The sequence below is a fragment of the Dipteris shenzhenensis genome, chromosome 10 (assembly GCF_047967505.1).
Source record: "Dipteris shenzhenensis isolate YYH24624 ecotype China chromosome 10, Dip_SZ_1.0, whole genome shotgun sequence".
NCBI lineage: Eukaryota > Viridiplantae > Streptophyta > Polypodiopsida > Gleicheniales > Dipteridaceae > Dipteris > Dipteris shenzhenensis.
In genome coordinates this window covers 51197756-51219408 of record NC_141605.1, presented here as the reverse complement: position 1 = coordinate 51219408, position 21653 = coordinate 51197756, and the positions used below count along the sequence as shown (strand labels likewise).

The 21653-nt window shown below is 43.0% G+C and overlaps 1 pseudogene across 1 annotated transcript; it reads left to right on the top strand.

The window, feature by feature from the left end:
• Window positions 1–763: 763 nt before the first annotated feature.
• Window positions 764–4702, top strand: LOC147897950 (linoleate 9S-lipoxygenase-like; annotated as a pseudogene). The gene is made up of 10 exons (XR_015541667.1): window positions 764–946; window positions 1068–1363; window positions 1481–1721; window positions 1812–2036; window positions 2144–2229; window positions 2327–2434; window positions 2525–2826; window positions 2962–3225; window positions 3533–4323; window positions 4579–4702. The product of XR_015541667.1 is annotated as a linoleate 9S-lipoxygenase-like (transcript).
• The last annotated feature ends 16951 nt before the right edge of the window (window positions 4703–21653 follow it).

Below are 21653 nucleotides of genomic sequence, written 5' to 3'. Positions count from 1 at the left end.
TAATATATTGGAAGAAGTTAAACATGTTTGGAGACTTTTAAAAGTTTGTCATTTTTAAAGGGAAAATGATACACAAGATATTTAGTGGCCCATCAAGACAAAGGAGAGGTGGAGATGGACCTACCTTGTAAGTAAATGCCATAGAAAGGGAGGGGTGGGTGGGAAAGGGAGGTTGGCATGGGGACTTGCCAAGGGAGAAAATGCCATAGGTTAGGTAAGGGGACAAGAGGGAGTCTAGTGAGAGGAAGGAGTGGGGATTGTAGAAGACCTCATCAGCAAAATCAGCACTAGAGAATGTGTCCAATTAGTGGCCAATGTGTTCCCCTGCAGATTTTAGATTCCTAAACCATCCTATCCTCCTTTGCCTCATTATACCTTCAATTAAGGCTTCTCCCATGCTATTTTTTCTTACATGGAAAGTCACCTATCAGCTGATTCCACGTACTCCAATTTTCTATGTCTAATACTTTTTTGGATTGTACACACCTTCCCACACAGAATGGACATCTCCTTAATCCACAATGCTGTTTAATGTCTTGTAAAGGGCCGAGGTTGGTGGAGATTTAAGCTCCGTCGTCTGATCGGGCCACTTTTTTTGCCCTCCCAGTACATCCAAATATTTCCATGTGAATCGCATGACATTTGTAGGCTACGGATTCTTGCATGTGAGTCGAGTGCGGATCTGCCATAAGTTGTACGCTCCTGACCCAGCTCGTATTCGCCCCTCAGTGCTCATCCCTCCTTTTTGATTCCATCCTTGACTGCCTTCTTTTGCAGCAGCAAGGCCAGCCCGCCCAGTTCATCGCACATTTTGCGATCATGTTGACTGTGAATGCGACCGTTGTGATCCTGAAGGACAGTTTGGTGGACCTTGGTATTCATCTGCTTTACAATTTCATGGGCAGTAAGATTAGGCTGCATTTAGTCAGTCTCGACTTCGATCCAGGCAAGTTTGCAGCATGTTGTCTCGGAGCTTAAATCTATCTGGATAGCACAATTTACTGCTCTAATTTGGCCACCTAGATCCACATGAATTGTCTGACGATGTGGAACTCAATTGTGTGCAGAGACACAAGAGGGCAAACGTAGCGCAGAAACGGATTTGAAGATCTGGTGCTCGGATGGAACGCCGCATCCTCATCCAACCGATGACTTATACTCTTATCTTGCCATCAAGTTCTCTATACCTACAGATTTCGGCAGACCCGGAGCCATCCTCGTGCTAAGCGAAGACTCCAACGAGTTTTTTCTTAAATCGATCACCCTGGATATGCCTGACGGCCAGGAAATATATTTTGCCTGCAATTCCTGGATAAACATCGCCAAGGCATACGAGGGGCCTCGCATATTCTTTGCCAACGAGGTTCACAGCTCCATTCTTTTTGTTAAACATTCCTTGTAGCTGCAAGCCTGTAGCCCAAGCTGTTGCGTACGTTTTTCCCCGCGTGCAACTTTTGTTTAATTTGGAGCTGCCTTGCAGGCTTATCGTCCAAATCAGACCCCGCTGGGGCTGGTGAAACTGCGACACGATGAGCTCGTGAACTTGCGGGGAGATGGTAAGGGTGAAAGGCTGAGTAGCGAGCGGATCTACGATTACGATGTTTACAACGACCTGGGAAATCCAGACAGCGGTAAGGAGGCTGCGAGGCCTGTGCTCGGCGAGTCTAAGGAGCTTCCATATCCAAGAAGATGTCGGAGTGGACGCAAACCCACGAAGTCAGGTATCGATATTGAATGAATGATTGGCAGAAGCGGATGATGATTGGCAGAAGCCGATGAAACTGATGAAGAAACTTTGTGTGCTTGTGCAGATCCTAAGTCAGAGCAGCAGGGATCCTTATATGTACCCCGAGACGATCAATTCAGCCCTACCAAGTACCAGCAGTTCCTATCTGCTGGCATTAGATGTTTCACGCATGAGTTTGCTACCCTGCTCCGGAATCTGTTGAGCCAGGCGAATCACTTCAGCTTATCGGATGAGGTTCATGGCCTCTATGGAACAGTCATGGACTATCCAGCACCCGCAGTAGTTAAAGGTAACCGTAGAGAATATCTTGTTCAGTGCCCTCAAAGGCGTCCTAATTATTAAGTCCCGATCCGGGGAAGACTGCTTAAATGGATGTATAAATTGTTATGTTTCCAGCTAGTAAAGACGCCTGGAGGACCGACGAAGAGTTTGCACGTCAAAGGCTTGCTGGAATGAATCCGCTTGTGATTTCGAGACTGACGGTAATGTTGGCATATAAATAGTCTAATCCATAGATTCACTAACGGTTGAAAGATCCACCCGAATTTTGACGCTAGGCTCTCTATATGGTTCGGTCAGGTGTTCCCGCCTGTGAGCAAACTAGATCCTCAGGTCTATGGGCCACCTACATCCTCTCTTACAAAAGAACATATGGAAAACTACCTAGACGGCCTCACGGTAGAGGAGGTATCATGGTCACATATTTGCACTGATGGAAATGCAAAGCTATTGTTCAGTTATGACCACCTAATCATTGTTGAAGTTGCGACCTCGCAGGCATTGCAGCAGAAAAGGCTTTACCTTCTCGATTACCATGATACTTATTTGCCATTTGTCGAGAAGATCAACGCTCTGAAGGCGAAAACGTATGCTTCTCGCACAATATTCTTTCTCAGCAAAGCCGGTCTTCTGAAACCTATTGCCATAGAGCTCACTCTACCTCCCAAGTGCAAAGGTGAAAAGTGTGAGACTAGAATTTTTAGGGCACCTCCTCCTGGCGTAACAGATTGGCTCTGGCAGTTGGCCAAAACCCATGTAGCCGTTGCGGACCTGGGATATCACGAGCTATGTAGCCATTGGTAGTATCCTTTATCTTTATCAACACTTCTCGCAGCGGAAGGCATCAAAAGTGTTTCGGATGCTAGTGGCTCATATATTTTGCATTAAGTTGCATTTTGGTCGACGAAGTTTGACTGTTTGCTGTATAATAATAGGTTGAGAGCCCATGCCTCCATCGAGCCGTTCATCATAGCAACACACAGACAGCTGAGCGCCCTGCATCCTGTTCATGTGTTGCTGTCTCCACACTTCAAGGATACAATGCACATCAACGCTTTGGCGAGGGCGAGTTTAATCACTGCTGGAGGCTACATAGAAAAAACTTTCACTCCAGGTAGATATTGCATGGAAATGTCGTCCGCGTTGTACAAGGACTGGCGCTTCGATGAAGAATCTCTCCCTCGAGACTTGATCAAGAGGTTGTATCTTTGCGGTCTACCTTCTGTTATGTTTCGAGACAAAGCGTCTAATAATATTATTTAATGTAGTGAGGTCTGGTGGCTTTGTAGTGATATCTTGATATCTTGTGGATTTTGTAATGTTATAGATAGGACAGAGAGAGGTTAGTGATTTTCGTGTGATGACTACTCTAATCATCAACCGTCTTAGTTTCTTATCAAAACAACTTTGTCTCATTAATTTCATCAGATTATTTGCTAGGTACTGTCACCAGTGATTTTCATGAGTTTTAAGAGATCGATATTGATGCAATTGGAATGATTGCAGGGGAATGGTTGAGAGAGATGAGAAGGAACCGCACGGTTTGAAGCTAAACATCCTGAATTACGCGTATGCAGTGGACGGACTAGATCTATGGTGGGCAATAGAATCCTGGGTGAAAGACTACGTGGGCATCTACTACAACGATGATGTAGCTATACAATCAGACGAGGAGCTCCAAAATTGGTGGAAAGAGATCAAGGAAGTTGGACATGGAGATCACAAGGATGCAAGCTGGTGGGTGGCCATGGATAAAGTAGAAGAATTGGAAGAAGTACTGTCCACAGTGATATGGTTAGCGTCAGGACATCACGCAGCTGTAAATTTTGGGCAATATGCTTATGCAGGTTTCATGCCAAACGCTCCAACAATTAGTCATAAGCTCATTCCAGAGATAGGAAGCTAAGAGCATGTGGAGATGTCCAAAGATCCGGAGAAATATTTTTTGACCTATTTGGCAACCAAAGGGGAGGCTGCCTTAATAATGGCAGTAGGGGAGGTATTGTCTCAACACATGTCGGAGGAGGAGTACATAGGGAAGAGAAGGGACCCCAAGTGGACTAGCAATGAGAAGGTGCTGGCTGCTTTTGACGACTTTGGGAGGAAGGTAGAAATGGCTGAGTCTAAGATGGTGGCAAGGAATGAGGTGGAGAACCCCCTTGAGCTTGCCCATCGTGTCGGTCCGATTCTTGTGCCCTACACCCTCCTCTACCCCTCCTCCGGTCAAGGCCTCACACTTAGAGGTGTCCCCAATAGTATCTCCATCTGACACCTTGGTTTATGTGGTCCTCAGGGGGGTCACTCATCATATGTAACCCTATCACGTGAGTTCAACAGAAGGATATTTTTTATTCCTAAAATTTACAGAAATAAATATATATAAGGGACTATTTAAAATAGTTTTGAAAAAAATTTACAGATTTGTATAGAAAAGGGGTACATTTTATTAATGAAAAAATTTACAGATAAGGGATTTTAAATATAGGCCTTGAACGCACGTGATATAGAGGGTTTATACATAGTGACCCCCCCGAGATGTGGTCTTTCGTGAGTAGGGATATTGCTCAGATATTCTAGATGTGCTTGTTCTATGTGGTCAGGAATTCACTTAAAAATATGTAAATATAGCACATAAATTCAAGAGTCGGGCTTTTTAAATAGCAAAAACTTACAAAACTTTACAAAATATACTTATATAAGGGACCTCTTGATTGGGGTACTGAAATAAATCTATAAGTTTGTTTTAAAAAAGGGGTTCTTTTACAATATTAACATTTACTGTGACAAATATCTTACGTCTTGAAGGTATATGCTTTATGGGGTTTTTGAGTAATATACAAATCTACACATGAACTTGTTAATTAGATTTAAAAGTTTATATATTTATTGAGAAAAAAGTTAAATCTGTCCAAGGCTCGAATGAGCACTTGTAGAGTAAAACTAAATAGGCCTAGACTCACACCCATTGGGTTTTGAGAAAATGTAAGGCAAATGAAAATCTACTAGAGAGTAGCATGGCAAGAAAAAAGAAGAGAAAACTCACCATAATTTTGTGTCTCAAAGTTTTGGATTAGATAAGACCGTGAAACGATGAATAAGAAAGATTTTTTGAATGTTCTTTGATTGCCAGAGAGTCTTCCAAGATAAAGCAAAGTCGGTGTCGATAAAATCATTTGCCAGTAGATAGTGCCAAAATTTTTTAACACTATACACCATTACTAGGGCTTCTCTTTCTGTGGGGTGATATAGTTGATTTCTACATCATTGAGTTGTCGAGTGGCGAAGAAGTAGAATGGGTAGTCTTTCTTATGTTCAACAGGCTGACAAAGCACACTCCCAATTGCATACTTGGATCCATCAGTATGAACATGAAAATCAATATTCCAATTGGGTGAAATAAGGGTGGGTGCTGTGATTAGGTGCCACTTTAAAAGCTCAAAGGCTTGGTCACACTCTTCTGTCCATAAGAATTCCACTAATAATTTGTAAAGTGCTCTAGCTCTATCATGGCATACTACAATATAAATCTTGTATAATAGCCGACATGTCCCATAAAGACCTATACACCTTTGGAATTTGTAGCAGGAGGCAATTCCATGATGATTTTGATTTTGTCCATGTCAATTGCAATCCCATGTTGAGAAATGATGTGTCCCAAAACAACTCCGTGGGTGACCATGAACTGGCATTTTGTTGGATTTAGGGAGATGCCCTACTCCCTTCATTTGATTAGTACTACTTCAAGGCATTTAAAGTGGTCTTTTTTGTTTGAATGGATGCACAAATCATCCAAGAACACCTGTAAAAACTTATTCAAAAATGACTTGAAAGCTATGAACATGACTCGCTAGAATGTGGTTGGGGCATTACAAAGGCCGAATGGCATATATGCAAAAATACCCCATTCTATAGCAAATGATCTTTTTGATTGGTCTTTAGGAGCAATTTACACTTGGTTATAGCCATTGAAGCCATCCAAGAAGCTTTATATTTCAAAACCTGCCACCTTTTCCAACACTGTTTTTGTTAAGGGTAGGGGATAGTGATCCCTAATTGTGGTGGCATTCACATTCTTTAAGTTTACGCATATTCTGAGCTTCTTCTTGTGTTTAAGCACAATGATGATGGGTGAAACCCAATCAGTGTGCTCTATCTCATAGATGAATCCAGCATCTAGGAATTTTTCCAACTCATCCATAAACCATGGTGCCATACTTAGGATTTGTGCGATAAGGTCCACATACCTTAGCATGATCACCTTTCCTTATAGGTATCATGTGTACTGCCATGTCTGGTGAAATTCCTTTCATCTCTTTGTATGACCATGCTATTCAGTCACGGTATTTCACTTCACGGTATTTCACTAGGAGTGCTTTGAGTTTGGTTTCATCTTCTTGCCGAAGTTGTTTCCCAATGAAAACTAGTTTTTCTTCCTCCCCTTCCAGGGCGAGGTTTGTTGTACATGTTTTTGCCGGTCCCTCATAGATTGGAGTTTCTCCAATGCTATCAGTTTCTTGAACTTCAGATTCTCTTAGTGGTCTTTGCATTGCTATTGGGACACTACCACTTGTGTCATTCTTGAAGTATTCTGGTACTTCTTGAAAATCGGCCTCTGATGGTGTTGAACTAGCCTGACATGTGCCATGTGTACTAGGTGGCATAGTTTCATTTACCAATTTGTTAGGATATTTTTTATTTTATCTTTTTAAAGTCTCTTGATCGAGCTTCATCTGCACATGTGGCTTATATTTTTGAAACTTCTTGCATTGGGAACTGTGGGGTAACTTTTCCATTGGTAAGGTGTTTCCGAATAAGGGTTCATTTGCTGTGCATACTCCTTCTAGTCCCTTAGGGGACCATTCAAGAGGTGGTGGTTCTGATTTTGAGGGAGTTGGCTTTGCAAGATACAATTTGATGAGGACTCGTTCGAATTCATTGAAGGGTGTAGCCTTGGCTTTTCTGCAATTTCCTCCTTCAGCTTTCTTACGGGATCTTCAGCTGTTATTCAACTTTGGAGGTTCAATTTTTGGAAGATTGACTACCATTAGGGCATGTAGAATGGCTGTCATTGTCATAGACTTGATCTTCAATTGCAGCATTCTCAACCTCAGTTTCAAGGTCCCAAGGAAAATCTGAGTCATCATTGGTATGGTACCTTCTTCAGGTTCATTACCCCACTCGAGGTCAGCAACCATAAATAATGGCATCTCTAGACCAGCACCTTTGCATCTATCTATGAGAAGATGGGGTCTAATGAATGGCAGTTGTCGATGGTTGCCAATGTTTGTATCTAGTTATTAACATTGCTTTGTGAATCACCCGCTATGGCATGCTATTGCAAGGGAGTTGATTTGCCTGATATTGTCATTGAAGATGTGTCATCCAATGCTCTAGGCACAATTGGTTTTATAGCTCCTGTCCCCACATTCACCCTTACTGGCAGTGTTGCAATTTTGGATTGTTAGTCTATCAGTTCCCCAGTCATGGAGGACTGATGCTTCCCATAACCAAGGACGTCCTAGTAAGATTTGATAGGATTTTTTGGGGAGATTTAAGATTGTGAATTGAAGGAAAAAATGGACTCCTACGACCTTTGTGGACATGCCATTTACTATTTCCAAGGGTTTAGCCCGTGAATCATGGGCAAGGCATATGTTGAAATTAGCCTTTTGCATTGGTGGGAGACCCCATTCTTTGTAGAGCTCCTTTGATAGGACATTTACACCTGCTCCACCATCCACTATGGCTTGGACTTCATTATATGCCTTGTGGATCAAAGGCACAGTAATGTTGCATATGTCGTCTCTCTCACCCATCCACATAGGGATATCTTCGATGTCATTCATAGGTGGAGAGGGATTTGCGAGTTCAATCCATCCTTTGAAACTCTCCCAGAGATTGGGACAATTCCGTAGGAGGATTCCGATGGAAATTAACACAGGGCAACTCAGGATGCTAGAGAGTGCAACTCCTTCAAGTTGACATGGTGGTACATTATGTTGTGGAGTCTATTGTTGGAACAAAGGCTCGAGTACCGTATCAATACTTTGTGGGGCCAAGTCATGGATTGGGTCTTGAGCTTGTTTCTCAGCCTCAAATTGAGCTTCTTCCTTTTGTACCCATTGTTGAAGTGCCTGAAAACGAGCCTTCTCCACCTCTGCATTTGGGTATGGAGCTTCTTTTATTTGAGGCTCAGGAGTTGATGTGAATGAGCTTGGCTGCTCATTGCTTGGCAGAGGTGGAGGTACTTGTGCTTTCTTTTTAAGAAGTCGCTTTGGTTGGATTGGAATGTTAGGGTCATTGGTGGCCTCTTTTTGTTGGCATGTAATTACATTCACAGGTTGTGATATTACACTTGTCGGACCTAGACTTTGATGGTCCACCCCAATGATGCCGATTGGAACGTCAGGCTTAACCTCCGTTTGTTGTGGGACTTTATTTTTCATGGGACAATCCATACAGGAATGGCCTATTCCTATGCCAAAATCTTTGCAGAGTGGTTGGAAAGTAGCGAGGCTACCACGATGAGGGCACTTTGTGATCTAGTGATTTTCTCCACAACCGTAGCACTTGATTGGTGCTCAATATGTGTTGGGATGTACTTGATTTGCATAAACTAGTATTAGACCCTGTGCACCTTCTACATAATACAATGGGTACTCTGTTTCATACTCAAATGACGAGTCTACTTCCTCGGCTTGTAATTGATGTTTGTAATTGATGTATTGGAACTACTAGAGGAGCTAGATTTGGTGATCTTGGATATGGTCATGGATTTGGATTCCTGAGTCAGAGGCGTTGGCCAGAGTGTAACTGCATGCAGATTGGGCGAGAGTTGCAAAGGGTGAGTCTACCGCAAGTGCGAGTGTTGATGTAGTTTTGTTTGGAGGGTTAGAGTGGTGTTAGTTTTGTAGGGATCATCATGTTAATGATGTTCCTAAGATTGTCACACATGTGTAGGAAAATGTGTCGGTGCAGACGAATCGTCAATCGGAGGTCACAGCAAAACAAGGCCCACATGAGGGCGCTAATAAGCGAGTGCTAGGGATGCCGAAATGGTGTGAAATGGGCTGGAAAAATGCCATGTAGTGTGTGTTTCTGTGTGTGAAATTTTGGTTCAAACGGGGTCCAATTTGGGTCCCAAACGGATGAGTTACGAGGGGTTAAAGAAGGGGGAAAATGGGCCTTTTTTTGGGGGGGGGCCCTTGGTCTTAAGCTTGGTGTGAATGGACTTTAAGTCCAACCGAGGGATTTGAACTAGGTTAATTCTAGTTAGTCTAACTAACCTATAAACCTAACTGAACCTAAACTAACTGTGGATCTCACTAACTACAGCTAGTTGAACTAATTGACCTAACAAGTTCCACTTAACCTAACAATAGCTAACCTATCCTAACAATAGTTAGGTTAGACTTAACCTAACCTATATCTATGTCTAACTAATAGTGGTTAGTATACTAACCTGATTAGAGTTAATGCAAACCTAACCACTAGCAACACTAACCTAACCTAAGTTAGTTTAGGGTTAGTTAGGTTATTATTATTATTTTAATAATAATTTTTTTTAAAAAAAGAGGGGGGAGGGGGGTGGCATCATCTGAGAGGAGAGGGGGATCACCGAAGGAGGGGGGGTTTTTGGCAGGAGAGATGCTCGGGCGAGAGGGAGGTGTGGAGGGGGTGGAGGAGTAGAGGGCTTCGGAGAGGTTCTCCCGCTTGCTCTCTCCCCTCCCTTCCCCTCTCCTCCCTCCCCTCCCTTGTCCTCCCCTCCCCCTCCCTTCCCCTCTCCTCCCCCTTCTTCTCCCGCTTCCTCTCTCCCCCTCCCTTCCCCTCTCCTCCCGCTTCTCCCCTCCCTCCTCCGGCTTCCTCTCCTCCCCTCCCCGCCGGCCCTTCCCCCTCCCTTCCTCTCCCTCTGCCTCCCCCTCCCCGTAGGCCCCTCCCTCCCCGTCGTCCCTCCCTTCCCCTCCCCCTCCCTGCGGCCCCTCGCTCCCCTTCCCCACCATCCCTCCCTTCCCCCCCTCCCCCTCCCCCGCCCTCGCCCTGCCCCCTTCCCCTCCCCCGCACCCCCCCTCCCCCTCCCCCTCCCCCACCCCACCCCGCCCCTGCCTCGCCCGGCCCCCTTCCCCTCCCCGTGCCCCCCCTCCCCCTCCCCCGCCCCCTTCCCCTCCCCCGCGCCCCTCCCCTCCCCCCCCGCCCTGGTCGAGCCAACGGGGAGGGGGGGAGGGGAGGGGCGCAGGGGAGGGGCAGGGGTAGGGGAAGGGGAGGGGGCAGGGGCAGGACAGGGGCGGGGGCGGGGGCGAGGGGCGCGGTGAGGGGGAGGGGGCGGGGCGGGGCGCCGGGAGGGGAGGGGGAGGGGGGGGGCCCCCCTGTTGCGTGCACAACACGGGGGAGGGAGGGGAGGGCGAGGGGTGCGGGGGAGGGGGGGGAGGGGAGGGGCATGGGGGAGGGGGAGGGAAAGGGGCGAGGGGAGGGGGAGGGCGCAGGGAGCGGGAGGGGACGGGGTGGGGCGGGGGAGGGGACAGGGCAGGGAGGGGGAGGGGGAGGGGGGGGCCCCCCTGTTGCGTGCGCAACAAGGGGGAGAGAGGGGAGGGCGAGGGGCACGGGGGAGGGGGAGCTGACGGGGAGGGGGGGAGGGGAGGGGCGCGGGGGAGGGGGAGGGGGCGGGGGGGGAGGGGCAGGGGCGGGGGAGGGGAGGCGGGAAGGGGGCCCCCCTGTTGCGTGCGCAACATGGGGAGGGGGGGAGGGCAAGGGGTGCGGGGGAGGTGGAAGGGAGGGGGCCGCGGGGAGGGGGGGCAAGGGCGGGGGGCAAGGGCGCGGGGGAGGGAAAGGGGCGGGGGAGGAGCGGCTAGGGCAGGGAAGCGGGGAAGGGGGGTTAACCCCCCCACCTGTTGCATTGCACACGCAATAGGTGGGGAGGGGGGGCGGGGGCGCGGGAGGGGAAGGGGCGGGGAAGGCAGGAGGGGGAAGGGAGGGGAGGGGGGTTAAGGGGGAAATCCCCCCCCACCCACTTGTTGCACACGCAACAGGGGGGAGGGGGGGCGCAGGAGCAGGAGTGGAAGGGGAGGGACACGGGGAAGGGGTGGGGGCGGGGGAGGTGGGGTTAACCCCCCTAATAGGTTGGTGGGGGGGAGGGGAAGGGGAGGGGCAACAGGGGAAAGGGGGGAGGGGAAGGGGAGGGGCGCGGGAAAGGGGCAGGGGCGGGGAGGCGAGAAGGGGGAGGCAGATGAAAAAAATTAATTAACTTAATTTATTTTAAAAAAATAAAAAAGTTAAAATAAATAAAACTTAAAAAAATTTAAAAAATTAAATTAAATTTTAAATATAAAAGTAAATAAATTAATTAAAATAAAATAATTAATGAAGAAAAAAATAAATTATTTTATTTTATTTTAAAAATTAAAAATAAATAAAACTTAAAATAATATTTAATTAGAAATTTATTTAATATTTTGAGTTTGAAAATCATTGTAATTCTCATTTTTTATTTTTGATTGTTTTTCAGAAAGCTATGGCTTCCAGTTTTGGTTCCAAGGTGTCTTTCAAATACCTTGAACATGCTTGGTATTTTATGGAGCGCAAATCAAAGTATTTTTTGGTGATCACTGCAGAGAATGTATCAAGCGTGAAATATTCTAGAGAGGCAGTAAGAAATCATGGCATGGTCTCAAACATCAACATTAAAGAAAACAATTTGATAGAAGTTGTGTGCAAAGGAAAGAATGACAAGGTGGTTTATAAGTTACGAGTTACTCACAAGCACTTCTTGAAGCCCTTACCAGATTCAATTGAGGGATCCCAAGAATTACTTAGTGCCTTAGAAGCATTGAAGAAAACGTGGGATGCATTTCCAAGTGGTGGTGTTGTACCTTCAGCAGCAGTAAGTGCATTAGTAAGTACGCCATCTATAACATATAACCCTCAAGTACTGCCAATATCTGTGGCGATAACTACGGTAACTCCGACAAGAGTAACGACAGTATCTCCAACTGTACCTACACCATCGACTGCTGCAACTACAAGAACAAGAAGGAGTGATCGTGGAGCAGATTCAAGTTCTACAACTATTCCCAGAAAGAGAGCAAAAATAACTCCTACTCCACGTGCAGATAGTTCAAGTGCAGGTTATTTAAAACCAGGTGAAAAATTGGATAGCGATGAAGAGGAGGATCCGCAAGAAGAAGATATAAGTCTCGAAGACTTTTCTATAAGTGTGGCAAACTTACATCCTCCAGAGGATGAGGGATACATTTGGGGATTTTCACAATTCAGCGTGGCCACAATGCTTATTGATCGAGCTTCGTTGTTCACAAATCAAAGAAAGCTAGATAAGACATTTGCACGCAAATTGTATGAAGATACAAGGAAAACAAGAACTCCAGTTGCCACTAATATCACTCTTCGTCCTATGGCGTTTAAGAGACTTCAAGAAGATGATCCTACATTGCCTGATGTCACATTTCAAAAGCGCATGGACTTTCTTGATGCTTTTGAGAACTTTAGAAGGAGTGACTTTGTTCGTGGAGAGGCTTTGTACCAAAGCCGATACTCGGGGGGGTCACTCATCATATGTAACCCTATCACGTGAGTTCAACAGAAGGATATTTTTTATTTCTAAAATTTACAGAAATAAATATACATAAGGGACTATTTAAAATAGTTTTGGAAAAAATTTATAGATTTGTATAGAAAAGGGGTACATTTTATTAATGAAAAATTTACAGGTAAGGGATTTTAGAAATAGGCCTTGAATGCACGTGGTATAGAGGGTTTCTATACAGTGACCCCCCCGAGAGCCGATATGGGACTGACATCGAGAAGAGATACATGCTGGCAAAGAATAGATTCTTGGAAAGATGTAGGTTTGATCCCATTGATGGGAAACACTTTTGTGAAGCTTGCAGGATCGCCCTTGATGAGGGAAGAAAAGGAAACTTGCCACAGACTGAGCGGATGGAAAAGTTTCAATAGGTCATTTGTCATATATGCATATTTAACAATGACTCGACGTACATTCTAGAATCAGAAAGGTTGAATTCTGCTCCATTTAGGTTGAAAAAAAGCACTTCTCTTTCTGAGATCTTGATAAAGGCAAGGGAGTTATGGATGGGCTGTGGAAAGCCATAAACAGTGAAGGGCAGGAGATCTACATCTGAGTACATGGCAAAGAGGACTTGGTTCTATAGATGCTTGAAAGGTGTTGTAAGCAATACGCAAGGCATACCAAGTAATAAGGTTGAGGCAAAGGATTTGAACACCGCCGTTGCAAGATACAGGGATGTGACTTGCATTGTCTTCCACGAGGACTCAGTGTTTCAGAGCATAGTGGATGTTTGCTAAGCATATGAAACAGGGAAGATATCCTTTGAGGCACCAGAGCACATTGCAACTCAGAGGAAAGAAATAAAGAAACCGATGTCTATTGTTTAGTGGAGAGCATTAAGGTTTGTTCCAGATGCAAAAACAGAAGAAGTATGCAAGAAGATCCTAAGTGGTGACTGCTTCTTTGGAAAGAAGAGCAAGCATAGCAACTTGGATGAAGTGGTCACTCGAATGATTCAAAGTGAGGCTGCTCTCTCGACACTATTATTTTTATTGAAATCTGATGATGAGTTAGCTAGCAAGTCAATTGATGTGGATAAGAAGAAAGCACTTAGCCTAGGTCAGCTCCTTGATAAGACATGGGCTAGAAAGTGGTTGGCTTCAATGGATGCAGATGCCACACCAACAAAGGATCTAGGAGCTATAATGCCAAAGGTTGTTGAGACAGAATATATGGACATCAAGAAAAAGGCCTTACAGTCCACTACCCAAGGTAGAGCAATTGGTGGTTTAGATGATGGTTCTCCATTCAGCTTCTCCTATGATATCCTACTATCAGAGAATGATACAAAATTTGCACACATCAATGGCATTGATACATAGCATTTCATAACAATGAGCAGTCATGCTTGGGAGAAGCCATGCATATTTTTCATAGATGAATTGCAAGACCTTGTAGTGTCACGGATAGTTGAACTTGTGCGGTTTATCGTAGAAGGTCCTATGGTAGATAAGAAAAGATCAACGTTGGTCCCGTTCGTGACAAAATCACAAAGGGATGCCTTGTATGCGAGTTTGACATCTACATTTGGGTATTTACTTTCAAAAGTATACCATGGTATAGTCCTACGTAATCATATGACTGTCTGGGAAGGCACTGCCATTCAAGTCTTGTAGCCTTTCTTGATGTGCTTCTTATCCAGGGGTGGTGGCAATCTAATCCAAATTCCTTTAAGGACTCTCGAGCTTCATTACTTTGAGGACAATAAGGTTAAGCTTGATGCAGCAATGGTGGATTACAGAAAGCCAATGGATCCTGATGTGATACTAGAGATGACAAAGAATTTACTGAATGATGGGTGGGAAGTAGCATTGTATCAAATGGGTTTTGCTGCTGAGAAATTGCTACGCCAAGGTAGAAATGTAAATGTCATTGATGTCCCCCATCAAATTGAGTTCTTTGACACATATTACAGTTGCACTACCTTCTTTGAAGAGGAAAATGTCAAAGAAGAGGGTAGTGAGTCTGAGGGTGATGATTCTAGCTCAGGTGATGATGAGGATGAAAGCTCTACATCCGATGACTTAGGGCAAGAAGAAATCCGCACAAAGAATAAGGGTGATCAATTGTCAACTAGAGTTAAGGAGGTTCCACTCATCATACAGGAAGGCTCGTGGTAGCAAGAAGTAATAGTATAGCACGTCACAGGAAAAGGTAAGTCTAAAGAGGTGGAAGCACTTCCCTTGAAATTAAAAGTGAGGAAGGCACCCTTGATCTTGGGTGAAGGACAGGCAAGTGAATCAAGCAAGGAAGCCTTACTCAAAGAAGGTATGGACGAGGCAAAGCATGACCAGGAGGAGTTACCAGGAGGCATAGATGGTTCTTCAACCATGACCTTACAGACTCTAGAGCAGCCTACTAGTCAGGAACCTAGTAGCCAGGTCCCTACTCACCAAGAACTTGGTTATGAGACTCTAGAGCAGCCTATTAGTCAGGTGCTTGGAACTGAAGAGCAAACTAATGAAGACCTTGCTACTGAGACTCCAGTCTTAGAGCAACCTATTAGTCAGGACCTTGGTAGTCAAGGGCCTAGCATTGAGGACATTGGTACTGAGTAACATGATGGCTGACGGCTTTGTAATCACAAGTTTTGAACTTCTATGTAAAGCGAATATCTAATAAAAAGTTTACTACTTTTTTGATTTCTTTACTCTCATTATTGTGTATAAAGATTGTTTATGAGGTCCATTTTATACTTAATGGTGTATTTTAAACTTTATGTCAAATCTATTTTTATAGTTAAGGGTGTTTTTTAATACCAAGTGTGGTGTTTATGTACACCACTTACACATAAAAGGATTTATCTACACTACCTGTCTAAGGGCTTTATGTACACCACCTTTCTAAAAGAAATGGTCATAAAGGTGTGTGCACACCACTTATACATAAAGGTGTTTATTTACACCACCTTTCTAAGAGAATTGGTCATCTATTATTGTTCATCTATTATTGGTCATCTATTGATGTTCTTAGGCGATAGTAGCTCAACTCACAAGAAGTTATGAAGATGTTTATGTAGACCACCTTTGTAAGAGATTTGGTTATGCATTGATGTTCTTAGTACTTAATCATCAAATCTTTTGTTTTGAGTTGGCAAATCTAGTTCAAAAAACAACATTACTAGTATATTCAAAAATTTTGGACTGTTTTTTAGTCCATTTCTCAAATTGGACTTTACACAAGTTCAAAAATTTTGAATAGGACTGCTATCTAGAGCTTCACCATTTTGAAAGCCAACCCATGCACTTATTTCCCTTATTTTTTTGTTTTGTAGACCACTGCCAGTTATAATGTATAAATGATAGCGAGCTCCAGCAATAACGGGACCCCAACATGTTGTACAATTTTCCCAAGTACAACTTCCCAAAAGAGATGACACAAGAGGGATTTTGCTTCCGCCTCCAATCCTTCAATGACACATACAGCTCGATACCCGATCCAGCCATCATTGCAACGGTCCACTTGAATCGCCTTCTCCTCTTAGTCCTCTGCAATCTCCCCACCCACAGTCGTTCATTGACGTGACCGGCTCCACAATCTGACTAATCAGATTGCCTTCAACCGCGACATTGGTCCCACTCAATTTTAGGACCTGCGCCTCTACCTCTGCATCTGCAATCTCCATGGCCACCACATCTGCATGTACAAAGACATGCACACCACCCTTTTTTGGAAGTTTCGCTCGTACCTGACTCGGCTCACTCCACACCAATTGGACCGCGTTTTCCAGATGGTCCTCTCCACACATCTCCTCTAGCATGGCTGATTCGAGGGCGACTCAGCAACATGAAAGGGGCATGTTAACATTTACAGAGTACAGTTGTAGAATGCTAGGTAACCTATGATTAGAGGTGGTTAGGCTTCATGATTCACTTCAATGGTTGCAGCCATGGAAGGAGTATAGTGCAAGCTCAAGGGGTTTGAGCCCCAAATATCCCAAGCGGTCAGCTTTAAGCCACAAATTGCCACAAATACATCAAGTGGTTATTTTTCTCACGGGGGTCAAGCCGCTGCAAGTAGCTCAAGATCAGCCTTGCCACTCCATGTTTTGAGCCTCAAACATGGGTATTGAGCCCTAAATAGCTTCGGCCTCGGAGGCTCGAGGCTGACACAAGCGCTATTTAGTGCTCTTATATGGTTTATACAAGTGCTATTTCTAACATTAAGGGAGAGATAGAAAGCATAGCAAAGATGCCTTGGCACTCTACATGCCCAAGAGCCTTTTAAATGTAACGAAAGAGAGAGTGCTAAAAGGAAAAGGGTTGGCCCTCCTTTCAAAAGGTGACATGTATAAAAGACCAAATGGTTGACTTTGGTCTTCATTATTGTATGCACAAGTTTGGAATACAAGCTCCCTCTTCTCTTCAAGAGTGTCTTTGGGTGTTCTCGTGTTTCCTTTGTAGTGCCTTTGTGTTTGCCACTCCATCCCCCTTCACTCTCCCCTTCCATTCTCCTTCTCCCTCCCTTCTCCCCTCTCTTCTCCCCTCTCCCCCTTCCCTGCTTCTCTTGTGGAAACACACTGCAATAATGCGGAAGCCACTTGCGTGACACAAGTGGACGGCTCGTGCTTGCATTGCTCTCATAAGAAAGTAGCTTGGAGTGAAGGCTCCATCGAAATTCCTTCAAGATCCCCACGATAGGTGAGTCACCATCGAGACCACACACTTTAGCATGGATAATCCCCACTCATTTTCTAATCCACCTTATTTTCTACTAATTTTTGTATGCATTTTACGCATTTACTATTGGCATCATTTTTTCATTTTGACACTTATCATATAGACCCACTTTTATTCACTTATTTTGTGTACACCCTATGAAATCTCCCCTTTACACTCTTTTTAAAACCACCCCACACACCAAGCACACTACACTTGTGACTTAAATGTTTTTTAAATTATGTAAGAATCCATATGGTTGTATATATTCCTAGGTAAAGCAATAACAAGTCGGGGAAAACATGCATTACCTATCTACCTAAACGTAACACCAAGCACACTAATTTTCCCATATTCACTAATCCCTTCTCAACCCATGCTCTCATTCGCTCCTTACTCCACTTGTGACTTAAATGTTTTTTAAATTATGTAAGAATCCATATGGTTGTATATATTCCTAGGTAAAGCAATAACATAACAGACATTACCTGTCTACCCAAACATAACTATGTTGTTCTTATACCTAGTTTGTTTGGATGGTGGCAGGTAAGTGGGGCCTGCCTTCGGAACCTAGATTTCCTGAGGATTCGACATCGTTTTTCAATATTGTGTTTGTCAAACTAAATATTATTAAATTTGGTGGAAATTTTTGCAAACTCTAGTTGTTGCATTTTTCAACTTAAATGTCTCAAATATTTTTTTCTTATATGTTTCTGCTTTTTTTGAATTTTTATCCAATTGATGGAATTAATTGTATGGCTCAATTATTGATGGGACTGTTTAATCTAAACACACACACACACACCCACATACACAATACATTTGGGTAGTAAATGTATCTCACACACACAGATACTTATTTCTTTACACACACACACACACACACACACACATATGGATACTTCCCTAACTATGAATTATTCTTTTATGTGCCCCCGTGAAATCTTCCCTTTACACTTTCTTTTTAACCACACCATATACCAAGCCCACTAATCGTCCCATACCTCCTCAAATCCCTTCTTAACCCATGCACTCATTTGCTCCTTACTCCACTTGTGACTTAAACTCCACTTGTGACTTAAACTTCACTTGTGGCTAAATTGTTTTTTAAATGATCTAAGAATCCATATGGTTGTCTATATTCCTAGGTAAAGCGATAACAAGCCCCGAGGAAAATAGTCATTACTCGTCTACCCAAATGTAACTATGATGTTCTAACACGTAGTTTGTTTGGATGGTGGTAGGTAAGTGGACCCCGACCTCGGAACCTGGACTACCTGAGGATTTGACATCTTTTTTCAATATTATGTTTGTCAAACTCAAAATTATTAATAAAAATTAATTTTGATTAAAATTTTTGCAAACTCTAGTTGTATTTTTCAACTCAGATGTCTCAAACATTTTTTCCTTATATGTTTCTCTTTTTGAACTTTTTATCCAATTGATGGAATTAATTGTATGGCTCAATTATTGATGGGAATTTTTAATATAAGCACACACTTTGATTTTCCAACTAGCCTTTTGTCAGGCTAGTGCCATACAATTAATTCACATCCATTGGATAATTCTTTAGCATGGATAATCCCGATATAAGTCATGTTGTGATCCACCTTATTTTTTACTAACTTTTATATGTATTTTGAAGAAGTGGATTATGCATTTACTATTGCCATAATTTTTTCATTTTGACACTTATCATACAGATCCACACACACACACACACACACACACACACACAAGTATACTTTTTCTCATATAAACATACTCACACACACTAGCATTTTTTATTAACAATTCTTTATCAACCTTTTATGGTTTTAATTGCAGGGAACTATCTCTTTGATGGAAGATTGACTATCAAGCTCCTATCAAGTTCATGGATCCTCGTATTTTGATGTTTTCAGGGAACTTTCTCTTTGATGGAAGAATGACATTTGATGGATAGCAAGTGCATGGATCTACATTTTTTGGGGGTGATCTCGTTGATGGATGAAATAACACATGGTGCTTACAATGTTTGGGACCTGACATGGTGATTGGGGTTCAACTATGGATGTTTCTGGGTTTTATGAGGTACATCTAGGACCTCTCTTAGATGTGAACTTATAGTTCTTCTCCCTTTTCTCTTTAAAACATAGGATTTCCCTTGGTAGTGCTTGCCTTTTTGGTATAATAAATCCTTATTCCTCTCTTTAAGTGTTATTAAATTAGTTCAAAAGTTGCCTTTGTACTTGCTTAATGGTGATAATTGTTTTTTCCCAATCTACATCTACTTTCACAAACATTTAGGAACTAATTTTCCCCCCTTTCCTTTGAAAAAAAGAGTATAATAGATTTAAATCAACAACAAGCATTCAAAGATTCTTTCCCCCTCCCCTTGTAACATAAATAAACCAATTTTCATAGCACCTTGAAGTTAAAAAAAAAAAACTTTTGGTTCCCCCCTTTTTTTCTTTTTCTTTTCTTTTTTTCCCTAAACCCATTTATTGGTATAGTTATCTAGATATATGTATCCCTGATATGTTTACACACACTTACTCTGCCTTACTAAAATTCCTTTTAAACCCTACGACCCCTGCCACACTCGTCCCATTTAGTTACACATACTCTTAAGTTAGCCGTACTTAAGGAATTTTACTTAGACTTTGTTAAGTAATTCCTACTTGTTTATTAATGTAATGAATACTTACAATTGAGTTTATTTATTACTCCCTAATTGATGGCATCTAGTATAATAATGAAAACATTTAATAAAGGGGATTATATGGTTAAAACTCCATTTAAGAAAGCTACATTAAGGAGATGTAATTCCCCCCCTAAACCTCACCATCCTTTCAATCTAACCTAACCTCTCAAAGAAAAGCCACCTAACCTAACCTCTCAAAGAAAAGCCACCTCCCTTGATTGAGAGCCATTTTTTAAAACTTAGTGCCACCGCCCACGTTGCCACATCATTCTCCTCCCTTCTTCTCCTTGGGTTGCACATACTTTCCAGCTTCCTGTGTCTTTTCTTCCTCATCGTGGTGAAAGCTATTTTCCTGCTCGCTTTCCTCCAAACTCCCTCTTCCACACTGCGCAATGGCATTGTTCTTGTTTGGCTCCTCACGAGCTACCACCTTCTACTACTCTTCTTCTCTATTCTTGCGCGATGTCCTGATAGACGTATGCGTTAACCTCTGATCTCTCGTTTCGGCTTTGTCTCTTCAAGAAGTCCTAGTCTTACGTTTTTTCCTGTGTGCGGGTTTGATTTACGAGCTTATTTGATCCTCAAACTACCCTTCCTTGCACGTTTTGTTAACTACATTTTATCCTTAGGCACTCTTGTCCTTGATACTTCTTGTTCTTTCTCGCTTACTTTTCTCTTAAACAGTGCACCTCCTTTCCCTGCGATCTCGTTAGCTATGGCCTTGTAGGCTCTGGACAGACCAGATAGTGATTGTGGTTTAGCATTGTACATTTCTTGATTTGTTTTTGGCAAGCCGTGTGAAGTTTCTTCTGTTGGGGATCACCACAGTTTTTGATTCCGTCCTTTAGGTCTTCAAGCTTCTTATCTCTAGCGCTTTTTACTCAACGGGTGGACCTTAGCCACCTTCATAGCTTCAACCGTGTTACACGGTTTCTCTTCATGCTCCACAATGCGAGCCTGGTCGTAGTAGTGAAGCTCTCAGTTTCGGTCACTACGCATGTATTGCAGTGCGCAGTCCGCTCCTGTACCTTGGTCTACACGACTCAGTTACTTCTTACAGGTTATCCGGGTCCCCATTACGTATGCTTTTACAAGTTCGCTTCCACAGGGTGTAGACAACGGGTTTAACGTGAACGGTTTTTGTTGGAAGATGACCACTATTGCTTCTACTTGCCAGTGACACGTCTCTTGCTGAGATTCAACCTTTACATTTTTTTGCTTTGGTTAGTCAACCTTAGAGTTGACTAACTTTTCTTTAACTAGGTTCTACATGATTTATTCTTTGTTTTTCTTGCTTATTTAAACATTTGAGAACTTACAATAAAGGCAATGTAAGTAAACGTATCGAAGTCCGTAATTCTCTTAGTGACTTTGGTTTGCTATGAGGTTTAATAAGTTAATACTAGTAATTTCAAAAAGTGATGGATTTAACCCCCTAATGCACATGTTAACTCTTTGCTATACTCTTTTCATGCATTTCATATAATCTTTATTGATTTATTTCATATACTTCTAGGATTTTTACTCTAATTGTATTTATACTTACTTTTAACTCTACTGATTTACTATACTTACACTTTATTGCTTTCAAATCAGGTGTGCGTACTTAGTGTCACCTTGTGTGATTTTTTCTTTCCTTAGTTAAACTTTTACCATTGCTTATTGCTCTTTTTTCTAGATCATCCA